Source organism: Saccostrea echinata, unplaced genomic scaffold, assembly GCF_033153115.1.
Source record: "Saccostrea echinata isolate AGI-Se365-2 ecotype Australia unplaced genomic scaffold, CSIRO_AGI_Sech_v1 ptg000056l, whole genome shotgun sequence".
Classification (NCBI taxonomy): Eukaryota; Metazoa; Mollusca; class Bivalvia; order Ostreida; family Ostreidae; genus Saccostrea; species Saccostrea echinata.
This window is the reverse complement of record NW_026889805.1, coordinates 10,199,336-10,221,607: the sequence shown is the minus strand read 5'-3', so window position 1 is coordinate 10,221,607 and position 22,272 is coordinate 10,199,336. Positions and strand designations below refer to the sequence as shown.

The following is a 22,272-nucleotide window of genomic DNA, read 5'->3' as shown; positions in this document are numbered from 1 at the left end:
CTGCGACACAGGACCTTGGTTTATACGGTCTCATCCGAAGGACCGGTCTCCACGTCCCACAGTGGGATTCAAACCCGCGACGTAAGGATCAACTCCTTACTCTGGGACTCTAGAGCAGACGCTCTAACCACTGCGCCACGCGGGCGACTTTTATAGTCTTCGTAAATAAATGTTAAATTATTATATTCTTTTCTAATTCTTTATGGAAAAAATTAACTTAGAACAGTTGTTGATCTTAATTCATTTGAATAAAAAATAAATTTATACAATATTTTGTGTTAAATCATACATATATAAATTTAAGATTTTCTGAACATGATTATTTATTTATGCATAAAGTTTTATATACAAGTAGTCTAGAACCAACAAACACAAATATAAAAAGCAACAATATTAAAGTGATATCCGACAAAAAATCTATCTGGTTCATTGCTCCATGGTATATTTATATATTAAGGTACATGAAAAGTGTCTTAACACAATGTAACAATATTATAAAGAATATTAGAAAACTTCAGATCCCTGACTGTGCAAAAAAAAAAAAAAAAAAACAGTAAATGTTTTTGTTTCACAACTCCATGATTTATCACAAACTTAATAAGTGTCCAGGAATGTATACAATGATTTAACTGATATCAGAATTATCACACACTTAAAAAGTGTCCAAAGGAATGTGTACAACGATTTATCTGATATCCGAGTTATCACAACCTAACAAAGATAATTTAAACACAAAAAACTTACAAGAATGTTATCACACAATCATAGTGCCATCTGATTGCTATCTTGATGGACAACTGAGCAATACGATTTGACAGGGTTAAATGACATTTGTCAAAATTAACACATGTACAGTGTAACCACAATATTTAAACTTTTTCCTTTGAATAATTCAACAAAAACTTTAATGAGAATTATGAACACAATTTAACTGGTCTACAGCATATTAAACAATTGCTTTGCAAAATTCCTACAAAAATACATATAAGTAACACAAGCTCTGTATATTATTTTCATCTCAGATGGCAAGCAAAAAGCTCTGAAAAATTCCGTGCAACTGCAAAAATCGAAAATCCTATCAATGTCAAGAACAGGCTATCATATGAAGGAAAAACATGTCATGTCTATATTTAAGCAAATACTGTTAATTAAAGCACATCTAACATGTAACATAAGTATATAAATGTTAATATATATATATATATATTAATATAAATATAAAAGTATATAAACACATTTTTTTTAGAAATACAGCCATTTTCTCACATGAAGTTGACTTCTGAATACATGGTGACATCTCGAGAAGTAATAGTAGACACTATCACTTCTTAAGGAATAAGACAAGATTGGATAATACACCACCAGACTTTTCTATTTCGGAGAGTTGAACTTTGTATTTTGCATATGTTATCTTCTCATCTAAAACCTACAATAAGTTTTATCTTCTTTAGTTTGATTTTATTAAAGAAACAGTTGGAAAACTAATAAAAATAATTTTACAAGCAATAATAACATTTCATTGGTTTATTCAACCTGCAAAAGTCATCAATGAACTCTATCTTAAAAATATTAGTTACATGCAAAACCATTTGTTAGTTTTCATTCAGAAATTAATTTTCTTTACTTAAATACCCTTCCAACACAGGCACAAAGCTCACTGATTGTGATGTCCATCTTGGTGAATGTGGAGTACCACATTTACAATTTTTTCCCCAGAAATATGTCAGTCATGCAATTTTTTTAGTCATTTTAAATATACCTAGATCTGTCATGCAATAAATCTGCAAACAACAGTACCTTTTGTTAATAAATTTAGAGGGGAAAAATAGAAACATAGGTAATCAAAATTTATGAAGCTCATCTCGACCAATATTATCAAGGAGTGAAGCAAAGTCTCACATCAATAAAAGTTCTGGTAATGTATATTGTTAGATGAATCATTCATGCAAGTTTGGTCTAGATGGAACTTAAAGTTATTTGGGAATGGACCTGTTCCAAAAAACTTCAACCTGGTCACTCATCTGGAAAATCAAGGTTAAATAAAGCATCTGAAGCATGTCTGCTAGTGTGCTTCTCCATATGAATCATCAATTCAAGTTTTGTCAACATAGGGGTTATAGCTAATTTTATGATGGTCAGACTCAGTATCTAAAGGATGTCTGGAAGTGTGAATCTTTCAATGGATCATCCATGCAAGTTTTGTCCAGTTAGGGCTTATAGTTACTTGAAAATGAAATTACTGCAAATAATTAAATCTGGTCACTCATCTGGAAAATGTAGATCAAATCCAGCATCTGATCCCAAGCATGTCTGGCAATGTGTATCCCTAGATGCATCATCCTGTCAAGTATGGTCAGCATAAGGCTTGTAGTTACTTGGGAATGGACCTGCTCTAAAAACTTTAACCTCGTCACTCATATACATGTAGTAAATCTAGGTCAGATACAGCATCTGAAGTAAATCCGGTAGTGTACATCCACAGATGCATCTTCCATGCAAGTTTGGTCCAGGTAAGACTTGCAGTTACTTGGAAATGTACTTGCTCCAAAACATTTAACCTGGTCACTCATCTGGACATTCTAGGTCAGATCCAGCATCCAAAGCATGTCTAGTAGTGTACATCCCTAGATGCATCATTCATTAAAGTTTAGACTAGTCCATGTAGGGCTTATAGTTACTTGGAATGGACTTGCTTGAAAACTTTAACCTGGTAATTTATCTAGAAAATCTAGCTCAGATCTAGCATCCAAAGTATGTCTGGTAATGTGCAACCTTAAGTGCATCATCCATTCACATTTGGTCAGCATAGAAATCATAGTTAACCTATTTAGGAATGGACTTGCTCCAAAAACTTTAACCTTGACAACGGGGGGTATAGCGTAAATTCATTTTGACTGTCGAGGTTAGCTTAAAATGAGAATTTGAAGTCCCATAGCCAACCCCTGCATTGGCAATAAGGATTAGCTAATCCTTGCCTTGATGACAAAAATCAACCAATCCATGCCTTAGTAACAATAATACCTGTTGATGGAAGGGTGGAGATTATATGTTTGAACTCGGACACATTCATTCACAATAAACAACAGTTCTGAATGGTCCCCCTGTCTGAAATAGCTCTTTTTGGGAGACTGGAATGCCATCCTCTATCAATTTCTGTATAACCTATTTCAAGCCGAAAAAGATATTACATCAAGAACCCATAGTCAAAATCAATTTGATACCACTTTTAATTGCTTGACCATTGCTTTTCTAATCAATTTCCTTAATATCAATATGTATATATGATGCTGTTTCACATCACTTCATTCAAATGTCAAGATTGATTTTGATCACCTAATCATGTTTTTCCAAAAAAAAAGCTAAAACTTTTAAATGATATTTAGGAAACGTGTGCCACATATGAACATTTATTACATTTTCAACATCGAAATACTGTAATTGAATAAAAGAGATATTTTGTCACAGTGTGAAAGAATATCAGAAGTGCTGCAAAACTCTCAACTTTCTTCCCTTCATGATGGGTTCTGTTAAAAAAAATACATGTACTCTCTGGACTGTTATAATACAGTCTGAAAGTAAATAAAGCATCCTGACACAGAAATTAAAACTGCCGAAGTTTCTCCAAATATGTTGCTGAAATATGTTTACAAGTTTTCAATCTCACAATCACTAGTAAAACAGGATTTTTTTAAAAATTTTTACTCATGCTTCACACTCAAAAAATATCAAAATATCATGTCCCACTTGTGAAATAAATTCCATATCCAACTACAAAACATTGAAATCCTCCATTTATGTTCTTAATTCGTTTCACTCAAACGAACATAAATCATTTACCATATAAAACAACGCATTATTTATAGGATAGGAGGCGAAGCACTCAGATTTATTCACACATTATAATATACATTATCAATCCTCATGTACCCTCATGTACCATCATGTATTCTCATGTACCATCATGTACCCTTATACCTCCATCCATATACATTCATCAAACTACAAAAAAAAAAAAATTTAAACATCAATACATTAAACAAATCAGTCAATATAAATTATAAATTGTAATAATGGGTGGGTGGGTGGGAATAATGCCAAAACGTGGAATTGATTTAGAATCTGAGCCTTCGAATGGCACATTTACACAATATTCGCCCTTCAATAACATCTCTACTCATGCGTACTTGTTACTATATAAATAGCCAATCATTGTATAAATCCAACACCCGTATCAAAACAAACCCGCCTACTTTCCCACGGGTACAAATAATGCTTAGCACCCATGATAAATACATTTATGTTCTTAATTCGTTTCACTCAAACGAACATAATTCATTTACCATATAAAACAACGCATTATTTATAGAATAGGAGGCGAAGCGCTCAGATTTCGAAAAGAATAAAGTAGAGTTAAGTTACAATAGGGCAAAATTGAATTATATACCCAGATTTTTTGAAACGCTCAATTTTTCTGACTTTGTTTCCCTTACATAACCATCTTTTGCTTTTTCACTTTTCCACCTGCCATGTTTTTTGAAAATTCTGTCATTAACTCCTGAAGCAGCTGCCGCTGTAGCGCCTCCTGACCTTAAACTGTGTAATCCAAACTTTTTCTTATCTAAACCAATATCCCCCAAGGCAGAAAGAATAATTTCCCTTGCTCTAGTATATGACAGTGGTTTGTTAGTATTTCTTAACTTAAAGGAACCGGCTTTTTTCAAGTATGTAATTTGTCTAAAAATAAACTCATCTGAGGAACTCTCTATTCCCGCTAATTCTAAATATCTTTTCAAAAATTTACAGGACATGTTTTGGTACAAGTCTCTGCAATGCAAACATGAGAACCTTCATTATATTTGTCTGTTTTACTTTTCGGAATGAATATGGAGACATACTGATCTTGGAATGAGATATCGGATCGTCTGATGTTAACAATTTCCGAAAATCTAAGAAAACCTGAATATCCTATAAGGCAAATTGTAATGATTCGCAAATCTGGAAGACAGCTGTTTTCATTGCCATACTTTTCTGCAAGAAGAAATAAATGAAGAGGTAAAATAGGTTCCTTTTTTGTGATCGGTTTCCTGCATTCTCTCAGCACCCCTTCTTTGACCTGTGTGACTAAAGAAGAATGACATGGGTTTGAATAACCTGCTAAATTATGAGCCCATGAAATAGCACTTACAGCTTCCTCTAGTTTGGCTGACGAGCAAAAATTCTGGCCAATGTGTACCAAATACATAGAAACTGTCATATCAGTTGAAGGTAAAAGTTGAAGGTTGAAGGTAAAAATGACAAACTCGAACAATGAAAACTACACACAAAAGTTATTAAATGCATACTTATATTTCTTTCTGGTATTTTCTGCCTTTCCTTTTAGACAGTACTCCGGTAGTAGGGCAGATAGTCTATTCAGCTCTGGGTTGTCGTACGATCTGTTTTCTGCCCACCTTCCCTTGCGGAATATATCTGTAAAACGCGTAATTGAAAACATCTATAAAAAAAATATCACTACCTACATGTATATGCATCGAAATATACACACATTTCATTATTCATGACCTCCGTATATAATGTTATTCATATAAAACTTCTGCAATATGCCTCTAGCATATCAGGACCCGATACCACTTATAAGATTAACGTATCTTCCAATAAATCTCTCTTGACAACTAATCATACAATATATACGTTTATAAAAACATCTGCAATGCACCGCATGCACCAGGACCAATAATATGTTAAACCTTCTGCAATGTGCCCTTGCACATCAGGTCCCATTTCACATTCTTGCATCTAATCTGATTGTCAAAACTTTTGAATAAAAATCCAGAGAACCAAAAATAGAATTCTTATTATCTCCTTGTTTAAAAATTCTGTAACCTTCACGAAACTCTAAAACCTCCTTTACAACGGGCATGGTTTCATTATACTCGTCAAAAATCAAAGGCCAGAAATAAGAAGAGGGCCAATGTGGAACAATGATAGTACCTCTCGATTTAGTTCCAATCAAATGTAAAATGCATTTACCAATCAATGAAATGGGGGGTACTAGCCAATTGTTATCCCTTTCCCATGAAAAACTAAAACAGTCTACACCCTCTGTACCAGGATTCCAAAATAACGAATTGAATCGTTCTAACTTGGTATTTTTAAAATTCGCAAACCGGTCAATATCAAATGGACCCCAAATACTGGTCATCAATTCAAAAAACTCATCTGTTATCCCCCAGTCTTCGTAATCAATAATTTTGCTTAAATAATCTGCTTTTTTTATTTCTGGGTATCCATTGAGCGTCGATTGAAATACCGTTAGACAGACAAATTTGAAAAATGCCCAATGAAATTTCTTGTAAATCACTTTTCATACTCCCACTTTCAATGATTTTTACACAGTTTTGATTATCAGTAAACCATTTCACAGTTTTTCCACAAAGAACTTTGTGAAACGATAATAAACCAAGCTCTATAGCCTTTAATTCTCTCCATGTAGAACTCTTTTCTTTTTCAAACTCGCTCCATCCAATGTGAAAAACCTTTTGATCCAACACTACTGTATGTGCTGCTCCAGCAACATCACTAGCGTCTGAAAAAATCATGACATGCTTTCTTGAATAATTCTGAAGGCTTTTGCAGTTATAAGATCTAACGTTCTTTTTCCAAAAATACATTTCAGGTAATATTGAATCTAAGATAACATGATCTAACTTTTTATCCCAAGAAACCCTATTCTCTATAGCAACGTGGCAAGCACGACTCATGAGTCTAACAACATTTCCCATAACCGGTAACATTGAAATAATTTTTCACGTAAACTGTGCTACAATTCTTGCAGAAACATTAGGCAATGCATTCAAAAGTCTTTCTAAACAATTTTCTAAGTCTACTATTCTCCATTCTGGTACTCGTAAACTAAAATCTAAAGATCTCCATACCAGTCCAAGCCATTCAATTTCTTGTACAGGGCTGAAAATTGATTTCTTCTCGTTTATGAAAAAACCTGCTGAAACTAAAGACTGTTTAATAAATCCTGTTGCTGAAATACATTTTGCCTCGGACATAGCCAGAATAAGACCGTCATCCAGGTATAGAACTACTTTTAAATTGTTTTTTCTCCAATATTTTACTAATGGCCTCAAACACTTTGTAAAAACATATGGAGCTGAAGTTAGACCAAATGGTAAGACAGTGAAACAAAAATAATTACCCTTCCATGAAAAACCTAAATATTGCTGAAAACAAGGATCGATATCTATGTGATGATATCCCGACTGCAAATCAAATTTTGTCATAAAACAGTTTATTTTGAAATATTGTATAGCGATTTTCCAATCTTCAAATTTTACTTTTTCTTTCCGTACGAAATTATTCAAGAAACTAAGATCTAAAATAAGCCTTTTCTTTTCGTGGTTTTCTGCTACGCTCAGTGGATTGATCATATATGGTTTTTCATGTAACTGAATTACTCTACCTGAGTCTATCAGATCCTGAACTGCTCCTGAAACAAAATCTTCACTCAACATAGCTGATTTATTATTCTCGAAATGCTTTGAAGGGGGGTGAATTTCAAAATCAAGAGAATATCCATTTTGAATTATAGAAAAAAACCGAATCACAAGCATCTATTTCTTTCCAAAACTGGAGATTATGAAACAAACTTTTCTTGACTCTACCTTTTATTTGATTACATTTTCTATCATAAGAAATCAAAATTTCCTTGATACTTTTTGAAATATCGAGAATACCAGACCAGCTTGGACTATAACAATACTTATCATCATTGACCGCCTGATGTGCTTGCTCCTGCAGACCCTGTGGTGGATTGCGTGTAATTGAGGGGGCAGCGACTTTTCCAGTGTCTGGTCTTAAAACATCTGTGACACACGTCTGAAGGCTGTGGGGTTCTCCTTGAACCCCCAAAGGCACGAAAGGGCTGACTGAGTAGAGGATAACCACCAAAACTACCAGAGGAAAGCTGCGCCGGAAACCCCGCCGCTGCTGACACCGGACGGCTGTACGGTGTATGACGTCCCCTGCCTCGGAACTTCTGCCGCATGGCCCGTGACTCCGCACTTCGTATCTTTTTATCGTCATCAGAGTCGTCTGCATAATCGTTTTGTTCATATTCCCTTACGGTCTTCCAACCAGCTGGACTATTATCTGCAATTCTTATGAGTTTATTACGTTTCTGCAATTTTTCTTTAATCTCTTTAATGACGGATACAGCCGAACTGTCTTTAAGGATGATAGACAGATTTTCTAGGTCTTCAATTATTTCTTCGTTAAAAGTGTACTGAATTCTATTGCCTTCACCCTGAATACGTGTACTTTTACTTTCTTTAATCTTCTTTGACAGACTTTTAGCGTTAACTTTCTGCTCGGTCAGAAGTTTTTCAGATAGAGAAGCAAATAGAGAGTCAATGACGCTTTTGAATAAACTTACTGCGTCGGCCAAGTCATTCACATTACTAGTATTCCCAAGAGTAGACTGAACCTCAGGAGCCCTTGAAACTTGTTGACAGCGGCCTTGATTTGGTGTTTCGTATAAAAGATTCAGCTCTGTGTCCTCGTGCTCGGACATTGTAACATGGATAAAAGGTGGAATTGATTTAGAACTGAGCCTTCGAATGGCACATTTACACAATACTCGCCCTTCAATAACATCTCTACTCATGCGTACTTGTTACTATATAAATAGCCAATCATTTTATAAATCCAACACCCGTATCAAAACAAACCCGCCTATTTTCCCACGGGTACAAATAATGCTTAGCACCCATGATAAATACATTTATTTATTAATTCCTTCAGAATACAAAAATTATGCAAAGAAATATGACATTAAATCTGTTTCTTTTTCAATGTGAAAATTTATGTTTTTAATCAAACTGTTACATTTCCTTTACTTTATTTTGTGTATTCTGCCTAATCTTTTAAAAATACCACATTAAAACAAGAGAAATAACTCTGTACTGAAATCCTGTATAAAGTTGTCACGTCTCAAAGTTTTGGAAAATACCTGACTTGAACATAAAACTTTTTTTGATGCAAAGGCTTTAAAATAATTTATTTGATTAATGAAAACTTAAAAATATATTAGTTCTACCAAGTGTATAGAGTTGTAAAATATTCTAACATTGCTTAGTTAATCAGTTAGCTATAGTGCAAGTTCTTACTCTGTAAGTTCTACCCAGTGTATAGATTTGTCAAATAAACTAACATTACTGAGTTAATTCGTTAGCTGTAGTGCAAGGTCCTACTCTATAAGTTCTACTCAGTGTATAGATTTGTATATTATTTTTAATGTTACTACATTAACTAACTTTATTGTGAGTACTTACACTGTAACTGCTATCCCCGATTTCTTCCCTGGTTCTGTGTATCAGTCGGCCATTTACATACAACATGTTAGCTGCCTTATCATTGTCAAGTTTCAAAATATGATAACTGTACTGTGCCACTTGCTTGATTTGCTATGAAGAAAAAAACATTTAATTTTCATGTCATCAAAAATATATAATCAACAGTTTAGTATTCTAAATCATAGCAAATGTAAACTTCCTGAATATATCATTATATTCTATCATTTCACTTTATGATTAATTCCTTGTGAGAAATGGGAATACAGTAAAACACACTTATAGCGAACACACTTATAATGAATTGATGCTTACAGTGAAGTGATTGTCATTCCCTGTGAGTTTAAAACATATTGTAAACTTAAAGGATATAACGTATTATGCTTATAATGAAGCAAAATTGTCCGTCCCTGGCACTTCCTTATAAGCATGTTTTACTGTACTGAGATTGCGTGCAAAATTATTCTAATCCAATGTAAAATATTAACTTGCTGTATCACATAGCGATGGGACATCGGTTAATTTTCATAATCGATCATCGGTTGGAATCGGTTACTGCTTCCGATGCAAGGGTGAAATGATACACCTCCTTCACGATTTGATACATATTGTATAATTTTGTCTCGGTTCGGTTATTTTCGATACGATATATTTTGATAGAAGGAAACAAATTCATATTGTTTTATGCTTTTTTTTTCTAAATCTAGTCACATATTTTACGAATTTTATTTGCAAATTGACTAGAAGAAATTGATAAAAATTATTTGACTGTCAAAAATTATTTTACAAGCTATCAGTCATCAAAAATTTACGTTTTCTATACTTATTTATATTAAGTAACGTGTTTTACCTTATGCCAAACCCGACTGAATAATGATCCCGACCGAAAAATGAACCGAACCAAAAATTAGAGATTTTGCACCGTGTATCAAACCGAGAAAAATTACCGCGGTGAATCGATACCGCAGTGAACCGTTTCACTCCTACAATTTTACCAATTATAATCGGATTTCATAGTTTTGTATACAAAAAACAGACTATTACAATTATTTCATACTATTTCTTTAACATGAATATATAAAATATATTATATATTATTTTCTTTGTTGTTTTACTTCTTTTACACTTTCTAGGCCTATAAAAAATTATGTTTGTTTGTATCCTGTAACATTCCCAAAAAATCAAGGGTCGGTAGGTCGGGATTTTTTTGCTTATGAATAATGGGGTCAATCATCCTAGGACTGAATTATCCAGATGTTATATTTACAGTGGACACCCAACATGGCTGCCTAGCGGCAGAAAACGAACTTCAAAAAGTTGTGGGGGAAATTAATTATTCTTTAGATTTAAGGTAAATGTTGACTAAGTTGCATATTTTATATCTCAAATAAAAGATACAATTAATATTTTTGAATAAAGAGAATCAGCTGATTGATCAAACCAAAGAGCAAACACAGATTTGGGAGAGAAAAAAATCCAACCAAGGGTAAATTGAAGGGGTCGGTCGGGTTACAGGAAACAAACATAATTTTTTTAGGCCCTATATGTGCACCTCTCGGTTCTTAATCACCTCTGCTTCATGCTAGTTGGCTAGTATCAGATGCAAACACCATTTTCTTTCATTAAGAAGAATTAAATTTTAAACCAGAAATGGATAATTCTGGAATGTATTGTACTAGAAGTATGTTTCCAATGATCAATTATGAAAAATTATAATCGATCATTGGAATCGGTAGCATTTTTTCGTCGACAATCGATGTTTTCTGATTATCGGTACAACACTAGTATCACATACTTCTTGATAATATTACAAATAATTATTTATATGAAATTCAAATGTGTATGGTATGTGTCAGAGAAAAATAAGTAATCCATTAAGAAACATGTTGGACATTTACGATATTTACCTGCATAACTCTGTTCGCATTCTGACTGTTACCCACGGCAATGATGTCCTTCCCTGCCATGGACACCAGAGATTTCAGCTGGACCTGCCCATCAATTCGGACAGGGCTTACATTGTATTCTGGGAAAGCATCCGCAACAGCTGATACTCCCCGCTCATTTGTTCTTCTTCCCTGTCCCAGGCCAACAAAAATTTCTTTCCCTGAAACAAAATCAAAATTCATGAATTATAATGTTGAGATAATCAGTATGATTATCAGTCAAATATACATACCTGTAACATATAAAATCAGAATGGGGGAAAAATTCTTATGTTGAAGAATCAAATTGGTTTAAAGATTAAAGACACCAAAATCAAAACATTAAGTTTAAGTTAAATGAAGTTAAATGAAGACTGTCAGTTTGAATAGTTCATAGTTCAGTTTTGCGGATCTGTGTTTTAGTCATGGTTGGTGACACTTAACTGTGAATAAAAGGTAACACAGATTTACCTGTGAACAGTACATCTCCTCCTTCCACAATGGCATCAGGGTCAACAATCTCCACAATACGAAATTTCAGATCTTTCAGTACTTTACGAATCTCTGCAACCTGGAATTAAATAAACAAGAATATTTCTGATCACATCAGAGGGAACAAAGATTAAGAAGATATGAGGCACATTGATTCATAATACACTACTGTAACAGAGACATGTAAGTGCCTCCGCTTGGGATAGAACCCGGGACCTCTGGCATTAGTCCAGTGCTCTACCGATTGAGCGAAAGGGTTAATCCACTAGTCCAAGCTAGTAGGATGCTATGTATCTTACAATACCACATTGTCCCTCTCCAGAGAATGAGATGTCCTCATCTCTTTTGGAGTGCCGATGCCTGTGGGGTGAAGATCTGAGGGCAATCACTCTCACCCGCCAGAGAATACCCCGGTCCCAACGTGGGCATCAAATGTAACAGAGACATGTACAGGTTCAGCACAATACCCTGATAAAGGTATATAGCTTGATAAATATTATCAAGGTATTACACATACCTTGATCAAGGTATTTTATGTAATGAAAATACAAAAAAAAATCTTAAAAAATTAAATTTAAGGATATACGCAACGTAGTTTGAACTTTATTGTCTTCTTCCCTGGAGTTGAAGAGTTCCAATACTTAAAGGAATTGTGTGCTACATTTGTATGTCTATATATGCTATTGTACACTTCTTCTAAAACAAGTTTGGATAAACAAAAAATCTAGAATATGTGTTTAGTAATTTTTATGTATTTTTCTTTGAATTATACAAGAATTTTCATCAATTGATATCTTTTCAAAACCCCTGGTAATGCATGCTGATTTTTTGTCGACGAACATCTGAGGGCACTATAATCTTAAATTAAGAATATCTTGAAAAATTATCAGTAGGTAAGGTATGTTGCGTATGTTCTTAAAAGTCGAATTATGAGTTGTGGTCAGTGTATTCACTCGTGCATGAAAAGTACTCAGGTATAAAAAAGGACAGCATAAAAGAACGTCTCCTCAAACGACATGCTTTTTTACCGATTTCTTTGTGTTTGAGTACTTTACATGCATGAGTGAATTTACTGACAACTCAGAACTCGACTTTCAGTATTTATTTTTTTAGAATTTTTTTTGTATTTTCATTACATAAAATACCTTGACCAAAGTATTTGTAATACCTTGATAAAGCTATATAGCTTTATCAAGCTATATACCTTTACCAGGGTATTGTGCTGGACCTGATGTAAGTGCCTCCACTTGGGATTGAACCCTGGACCTCTGGCATTTGTCCAATGACCAATGCTCAACCGATTGAGCTAAAGGGTTAACCGGCTAGTCCAAGCTAGTAGGATGCTGTGTATCTTACACTACCACACTACGACAATGTAAACAAGGCTTGTTGTAGGCCTATGACCAATACTTTTGGAAATATGAACTCTTGACATTCATTAGATCAATATTCACCAAAAATTTTGTAAATCAGACCTAAACATTGAAATAGTTTTGTTTTCAGTAATTCATCATAAATTTGTTAAGCAGCAACTCGCTTACACTGATCAAACTATAGTCATTCTTCATGAGTCATCGAAAAGTATGATCGTGTCACACGCGTCACCCCCACCCCTTTTTCCACCTCTTTTAAATTCAGATTCTATGAAGTGACTTACCTCTCCCTGACGTGTAGTTTGTCCTAGCCTAGTGATAAGGGCTGTAGCACCGATTACGACAGCGGAATCGTCCACAAAACAGCACTCGGGGTAGTCCTCTTCCTCTTGAAGTTCGATAACTCGTACCTCGCATTTTTTAAGCGTCTCGATCAGTTGTCGATGCTCTTCTCTCGCCTTTTCTACGTCAATCTCATTCTCTTTTTCATATTTATTTGAGTACTGTTGACCACTGTATTTAAAACTGTTCGGAATTCTTCTTACAATCGCATAGTTATAATTAAACGCCGACGTCGTTACTTGTTGAAGCTCACCTTGTTCTTTTCCCCACACAAACAGGAAGTGAACGGGAAGTGACTAAAAAATGCAAACAATCTGTACTTAACGTTGCGTCATTGATCCGGAGGGTATCGCATTAATGTGTTTTGACAAATACCTGTGATATACAGATTACAGATTAATATGTTTTACGGTGTAACCGTTGGGGCGAGTGCAGTTGTACCATCAAAAAGCTATAGCCTAGCAGCTAAACACTTGTAATTCCAAAACACTTAGTACAAGTAGAGACTCCTGGTTCTCTTGTATACTTGAATTTTTGAATATTTTAGAAATATCAAAAAATGCCTCCTCTTTGAGTCTATCTAAATTCAAAATTGTCATCAATAATCAAATCCGCAAAAAGTTTATTTGCTCTTGGTTCAACTCTAAAGAAAAAAGACCGAGAGAGCTAAACAGACCCCCCCCCCCCCCCGCCAGCTTTACCTTGCAGTTGACCTATTAATATCTCCAGAACCCCCAAATAATTAAAAATTATCCCTATGTTTACAAAAAGAAAACTTGTTGTAGTCTACGGTATATAGTATACCCCCCCCCCAGCCTGTACCTTTCGTGTACAGGGCATTCCTACGTACAGGGGGTGCCCTATAAACGAAACCATTGCTGGTGCCCCCCCCCCTCCCAACACACACATAAAGACACGTACTCACAATATATACAATGAAGGAAAGAAAAGAGGCAAGTTTTATTTTATTTCAGAACCCATATATTGGGACTAAGGCTGTCAACAAAATAATGATAAATGTATATGCATATTAATTAGGAGGGTAAGATTTCTCTTTTATGCATGACCGACAAGAGCACAAATATATATGATTATATTTACATGTATATACATCGGAAGGGAATTTTTACAGGTTCTAAAATATACTCGGTAGATGGAGAGGAATATACACACAAGTCTATGTATATAAATATATCCAAAAGGTTGAACAAAATGTAGTAGCTTAAGGGTTTTCAACACAGTCATGATAATTTTACATATATTTTACATATATTGACTGTTTAATATTTTTAATATGATTGTCAGATGTATTTTTCCCCCAAACTTTTTCCCTTTACCCTTTCCTAATAATTTGAAGGAATTGTCAGAATAAAATTCATTATTTTATCAGTACAATGTACAATAGTCCTATTATTAATAAATAGCCAAATTAACAATCAGCACCTCTTTGACTTTTTACTATTTACACTGGATATTTTGGAAATATTTTAGTCAGTATAAGCTTAAGGACACATCACTTGCACTAGTTAGAGGATTTGTGTACATTTCTCTCCTGTTTTTGACTGTTTTAAAATAGCATACTATTTCAATTTTTCCCTTGTGTATCTATCTGTAACAGAGATCAGAGGGTATAGGTACTCCTACAAGTTAAAGCTTCAGTTAACCTCCCTTCACTCCTTATATACCTCGCTAACGTGGTGCCAAGTGAAAAGCATCTTGCTGGATTAAGGGGATAGGATGTCCCTCTGTTCTGACCTGACCTTACAGTTACTTCATAATAATCATTTGCCCTTAATTTATCAGAATGTGACAGATAAAGCATCTGAATTTTCTGAGAAATGCAAGAAAAAAATTTACAAGAGATTCAGTGTACTGCCCTCTTACACAACTGCTTCAGTAAAAATCATATCTAACAACAGACCACAGACATCCTTTGTTCATCTGATAGGCATATATTTAGAAAATGGAGATAATTTTTTAACATGTTGAACTGAAATGTTAAATTCAACCATAGAAATATATATTCCATCAACAGATCAAATAAAATCAATAAAATAGTGTTATACTCATATGAATAAACATATAATAATCACTATTAATATTGCTATCAAACAACTATTTTTTTTTTCTTCAAATTGTTTAGTATAGTATTGTGTATCTATAAACTATTGCACTTAATATCATATTAAGGATGTACAACACACCTACCCCAAAAATTTTCTGTAGTTTAATTTTCGCTATTTTTGTATATCTTATACATGACAATATCTACTATGTGTATGTACATTTTGGTCAAAATCGTTCGAGCCGAATTTGGACAGGAAGTTCCTAAAGTTACGCCCCCCCCCCCTTTGGCTAATAACGAGTACAAATAAAATTCAACCAACTAACTATAAAATCCCTTATTCTAAAATATTTAAGGTTAGCCTAGCTGTCAAAATTTGCCGAATCGTTCGTTTAACTATTAAACACACAAACAAAGTGAATTTGTAGAGGTACACTTCGAGAAAAACGATTTTCAAGAATTTAAACTGAAAAACTATGGTTCATATTTGCATCGAAAAATGCGTGATTTTCAAATGAAATATTTGTTTATGAAAAAATCTGTCGTTTAAGGTGGTATGGGATACCAAACGAAACTTCTCCTACATATTTATGTACCCAAATTAGAAGGATTTGAAATACCCCCACCTTTCAGTATATTAAAGTGTAATTTTAATAATTTTTTAATTATTTTAATGAGAAATACAAAAACGATTTTTTTTCTTGCATAATTCTTTTTTCATAAGCTTAATATTATAGGCAGGCGTTTGCTAATATAAAGTGTTTATAAAAACAAAAATGACAAGAAATATGTCTTAGTATTTTTTTTAATTTTCAACAAAAAATAAGCGTAAAAAACTGGGAAAACTTTATTTCTTGAAAACAGATGGATAACATTTCATGAAAGTCTACAATAAGAATGTATCTTGATATGTTAGCAAAGTGAAATAAACAAATTGAAAATATATATATAAATGGAAAATATAAAATGCATTTAAAATTTTTTGAATTAAAAGATCCGAGCGGAAGAGTTATCCTTCTTTATTTTCCAAGGGTTGAAAAAACCTGGGTGCTATTTTAGAAATGATGAGCATTTTTTCCCAACCATAAAAAAATCGCACTTTGTAGTTTTCAACTTTGAGCGGTTTTGAAAACAATGCATGGACAATCGCTTTCCAGGACGTGTCTTGTTCAGAGCAATTGCATTCATCTGAACGTTTTGGGACTATATACAACAGCTAGCTGATTTGTGACCAAACAGTTACTTCTTGAATTAAATAACAAAAAAGTCCAGCTCTGGTTAACGTGATAATTGATTGGTGATAATTCAGCACAATGTGAAGTAATCGCACTTATCCATGCCTCACCGCACACAAGGTGCTGTACAGTTACTCAAACAATTGAAATACAGCTTTTGCTTAAAAGTGTTCAAAACGTTGAAATGTTGAAACTACCTTTTACAGGGGTTTGCTTTTTTAAATGTCCGTTGTACAATTATAAGTAAATTTATATACTTGCGATTTTTTTGTCTGTTTTTACTTAAAATGCCGACTTGTGAGAACTTGCATTGAAATAGGGTTCAGAGTGTTCTTTTCAACGGTGTATCTACAAATTTTGACCCGATAATAAGCACTCATGCAAATCAAAACAATACTTCAAACGGAAATACGTCAGAACGTGGAGGTATCCCATACTACCTTAATTTTGAAAAAAATAATTAATTCTTGTAACTGATGATCAAAATGTTCTTGATAATTTTTTGAATTTTTTTTAAACGACGCGTTTTAAATTTATAGCGGAAAATCTCCCCTCCCCCTCTCTCTAAGTTACGTTTCTCACAGAGTCTTTCAGACTTGGGACGAAAGCAATGCTATGATTCTACAAATACAAGTAAAAATTCCTGGCTGGAAAATAGCTTTTACTTAAAAAATGTAATGTACATTATATTTATTACAAATATAAAACTTTACATCGGCATTTAAATGAAGATAAATAAGCAATTTCTGAAAATTTAAGACCCCCCCCCTCCATTATTCTCTTCAATGCAGGGCATTCGAGCTTGAAAAAAAAAAAAAAAACATCGGTTACGTCTGCATAATATATATAATTGGCATATTGAACTCCTGAAGTGATGTCCTTCATTCGTGTATACAGATTAAATAATAATATTGACTACTAATATTTTTTGTTATTCTAAATATTATTTTTTTTATATATTCATATTTAGTAAAACTATTTTTCTAAGAATTTTATGACCGCGTGTCCGGTTTGGAGTTCATGCACACAGGTGCAGTTTCAAACCTTCATATGACTTCTACTTGCATTGAATATTATTTTTTAAGTGAACCAACAGTAGAGTATGTACAACTCTCTTGTAATAAAATGGAATATATGTACGTATAGGTTTTAAATTCTGTTTTCAAACGAGAAGGTGCCCCCCCCCCGATATTGTATCCTTCCGTTGTTTTAATAAATGGAAATGATGTGTTCGTCCATCTTAACTTCAACTGTACCAAATTGTAAATTATTTATCAATATTAAAATTATTCATGTGCCTGAATCATCTACAATGGTATCATCTACATTGGTATCAATCGTTTTGTTTAATTCGAGGAAATGCGAACTGAAACTGTCAACAGTAAAAGATTTTCTCAGTGGGGTGCAACCGTTGTATCAATTTCAATAAATAATTTTTCACTGTTAATACTTACTTTAATTTGCATAAACTTTGGATTTCAGTTCCTTGCACACTGTAAATGTGTCTGTGTATTTGTGAGGGAAAAAACATAATTCTTCCGAAAACAGGAGGAATAACTCAGCTAAAGGGAGGAAAGACATACACCTCATTTTTAGAGTTGTTCCTCTTTGATCAGTGACCTTCTGAAAATGGTTACTCTTTTTCATTTTTTTTTCCAAAGGAAAGAAATGTTAATTTTCGTAATACGATAATATTTAGACATACCGGTAATATTTATTCTCAATGTTATGTGGCCGATTGTAACGGGAAAAAGCAATGTAGAGTAGCATTAACATTTTTAGATTAAAACATTGCCTTTGTGTATATCATAGAATTAATTAACTAAATTTAAATTAAAGAAGGAACCTGTCTTTTTTTTCTTTTTTTATGGAGGGGGAAGAATTATTTCAATTGCGTAAATGATCAAGGATAGGATTTGGTATTCCTAAAGAAACCACAATAAAAACCTCTTTTTTTTTTTTTACATTAATTACATCGGGATCGTATCGCTCGTCATTTTGACGCTTCGTAATTCATAGCGATTCTCTGTAAACACTTAAACTTCTTTGCCACGCATGGTCACCGATTTTGATGAAACTTTACCCATTATTACCACTTGACACCAGAAACATATATCAAATAAAATTTTGTTGCTATGTGTCTTGGTTGCCATGGTAACAGCCAGAAAAGTTGAAAAAAATTGAGATTTTCAGCTACTTTAAATCTTTATTAAGCCTTAATAAAGACTAAGAAAAACAAACAAACCATTCTCCCAAAAAACATGACACCTTGTTGCCACTAATGCTATAAAGAAACTATTTAGAATTTATCTCTAAGTAAGTGGTAACCATTGGTACATTTAAATGCATTTTAGATGCTGAAAAATGCTGAAAAACGCTCAATATTCACAAATGATAGATGTTACATGATCAAACTCAATCAACAATCTAAGAAAAACAATGAAAAATATTTGACCTTATGTAATTAGGTATTGGCAATATCATTCTAAAAATAACTTACATGGTTTCCATGGTAACACAGTGTCACCATGCAAAATCTGTTGCTATGATTGGGTTAATGCTACTATCTTGAGGAAAAACAATAGAATTCATGACTGGCACATATACATCCTTAGGACCTTGCAACACCGACAACATAAGAAAATTGGAATTAATTGTTACTTTGCAGTGTAACCATGGAAACAACGTACTAGTTGTTTAAATTGATATTTTTTTTTTTTTTTTTTTTTTTTTTTTTTTGCTGCTTTAGGAATTTACTTACCTTTTAATTAAGAAACATATTATTTGACTCACCGCGAATAGTACTTATCTGGTAGAACTAAAGTTGAATATCATGTATTGATAAAGTTTGTTGAAAAATACAACACTATTGCTATGGTTACCAAGAAGAGAAAATGTTCGATTTTGCTAATTTTATGTCAATACTAGACCCTATGTGCCAGCTTTTTGCATCCAGTTAGAGATTGGGTGGTAGTCAAAATTGAAAGTCAGGTTAGTTGTCCACATATATCAATCATTAAAGTTTTGGGAATCTACATACAAGGGTACGTATCCAAGGAAACAGAGTATTTTTCAGATTTTTATCTATGTTTTTTCGCCTTTTTTCCATAGCAACACACTATTTAAAGAATTGAAATTGAATTTTTTGAAATGTGAAAATTAGGGTCACACCAACGCCTTTAAAAATTGATCATCAGTTATATAGAAATGTGCTTTTTAAAAAGATTGAATAAGATTAAAACACTAAGAGAGTAAATTTAAAATCCCTTCGTGGTATTAAAAGCATGGCAACCATTGTCAACCTATAAGAAATATGTTTTGTCCTTGGTATATGTTACAAGGATCTCTTGTCTATTATTTGCTTGCATTTCAACCTATAATTGTTTTTATTCTTAAGTGTATGACTTCATAGAATTAAATAAACAAAATTATTACTTTTGAATACTTTGTTTCCATAGTAACGTATGTTATAGTTGATTTACCAAACATGTTTATCATGCATTTAAAATACCAGGCCTTCAACTTTCAGAAACAGTCATTGCCACTTGTTTGCTTTGCTGCAAACGTTAACTGTGGGACTCTGAACATGTTGAAAAATGCCATTTTCAAACTTTAGGACATGTTGCTATGGTAACCATAACTTTAGGACATGTTGCTATGGTAACCATAACACGTAGCAACCAATTTTTGCCTGATTTGAGTTTACGGTATCAAAGGCTTTTATCATAGAGAGTTTGGAGAAATTCTGAGACTATGCGTGCAACGGCTCCGATATAAAAGTTCAAGTTATTACAGAGAATGGCTCTTAACGTCAAATTTAACGTTATGTTAAACGTTTTATTGAAATCCCAAGAGTTATCGCCCCCAGTGTGTTGTACGTCTTTAAATGCTTAAAAAGATTGTATTTTCAATGAGAAAAAACAAAAAAGTTATCGAAAAACTTATTCAAGCGATAAAATTAAAAATCTGATTTAAAATGAACGTACCACAAAGAAAGTAACTAGCACAATCATGACTGTGAATTTTCACCGTTCACGATCCAAAGCGAAAGCGGAAGTTGCAATGCGCATGCGCAACTGTGAAGCAGCAGAAAAATTTGCCTGACGAATGTACAGATTTCATTCCGAATTTTCTCTGATCTTACACGTTAGTCTATTGAGCTCGCTTCGCGCCGCTCGCTGCGCTCGCTATTACTGCATCTTTGCTATGGCATATGTCAACTTCGCTCGTTTCCATCTGTATTAATAACTGTCCATTTGTTTTGTATATCATACAAAATTATGTATGCTATAACATCAGGGACGTATATATACTAACCTACTGATTAAACATTGCAGTTTTAATGATACTTAATAAACATCTATATCCATTAGTGTTCAAACGCCGCAAACATGATGATGGGCAACCTATTTAGTTCAAATCTTATGAAACGTTTAAAATATTTCCGGAAAAAATATATACATGTACTTCCATATTTCAGTCTTCAAAAATGAGCTCTGGTTCTTCATCATGGCAGGAGAAAAGAAACAGACATGTTATTTGCCGAGAGATGAAAAAAAGGTTCATATAGTAGGTTCTTGTTAGTATATAGGTCCCTGATAACATGAATATTTTATCATTTTACACAGTATAAATGGAGAAAAATCTAGTGTATACGTGACAAATAAAAAAAAAAATCAAAATTGTATATTCTACAATAGATCCATAAATGAAAAATTATAAAATCAAAGACTTAAATATTAAATTATACAAATAGGCCCTATAATGCTTTTTTTCTTTCTTTCTTTTTTTTTTTTTTTTTTTTTTTTTTTTTTTTTTTTGGTCAATACGATGATTTAGCCAGCCGAGGAATACAAAATTCATCGAGCCCGAAGGACGAGGTGAATATTGTACTTCGAAGGTGGCTAAATTATCGCACTGACTGGAAAAAAAAAATCAATTGTTTTATTATATGATTCAATGATTAAATGAAACAAAAGTGTAATAAGCAAACCGTGTCTTTTTTTTTTTTTTTTTTTTTTTTTTTTTTTTTTTTGGTTTTGGGTTTGTTTTTTTTTTTGTGTGTATTTTGTTTTTTGTTTGTTTTTATGAAGTCCTAGTGAAAAAAAGCGGGGCAAAAACAAAACTAAACCAAAATAATTAGATCAATCTCATGATCAAAGACTGCCACATCTGTTTCATATTTGGACGTTTTACTGACAATAGACAATAGCGCATCAAAAACCATCTGCTAGGTCATTGCTTTTATACTAAATTTGACTACGGAGTATTCCGTCTACCTGATCAATACGGCGGCTCACGGCGGGTGTAACCGGCTTGGATGCTTACTCCTCCTAGACACCTAAACCCACCGCTGGTATTTCCAGGGGTCTGTGTATATGGCCTGTTCACGATTCGCTTTGTCTAATATTTATGAGATCTCTAATTCATTCATGAATCCGTAGACAATTCAGTGTGTAAATAATTGCCTAACAATTGGTT

At 33.4% G+C, this 22,272-nt stretch overlaps 1 long non-coding RNA gene and 1 pseudogene across 1 annotated transcript; both read right to left on the bottom strand.

The window, feature by feature from the left end:
- Nucleotides 1-283: 283 nt before the first annotated feature.
- On the bottom strand, nt 284-20,865 carry LOC133173665 (N(G),N(G)-dimethylarginine dimethylaminohydrolase 1-like; annotated as a pseudogene).
- On the bottom strand, nt 3,854-7,509 carry LOC133173667 (uncharacterized). Its single transcript, XR_009719059.1, has 2 exons — nt 5,343-7,509; nt 3,854-3,999 (listed from the first exon to the last, which is right to left on the bottom strand). It is a non-coding gene; the product is annotated as an uncharacterized LOC133173667 (long non-coding RNA).
- Nucleotides 20,866-22,272: the final 1,407 nt, after the last annotated feature.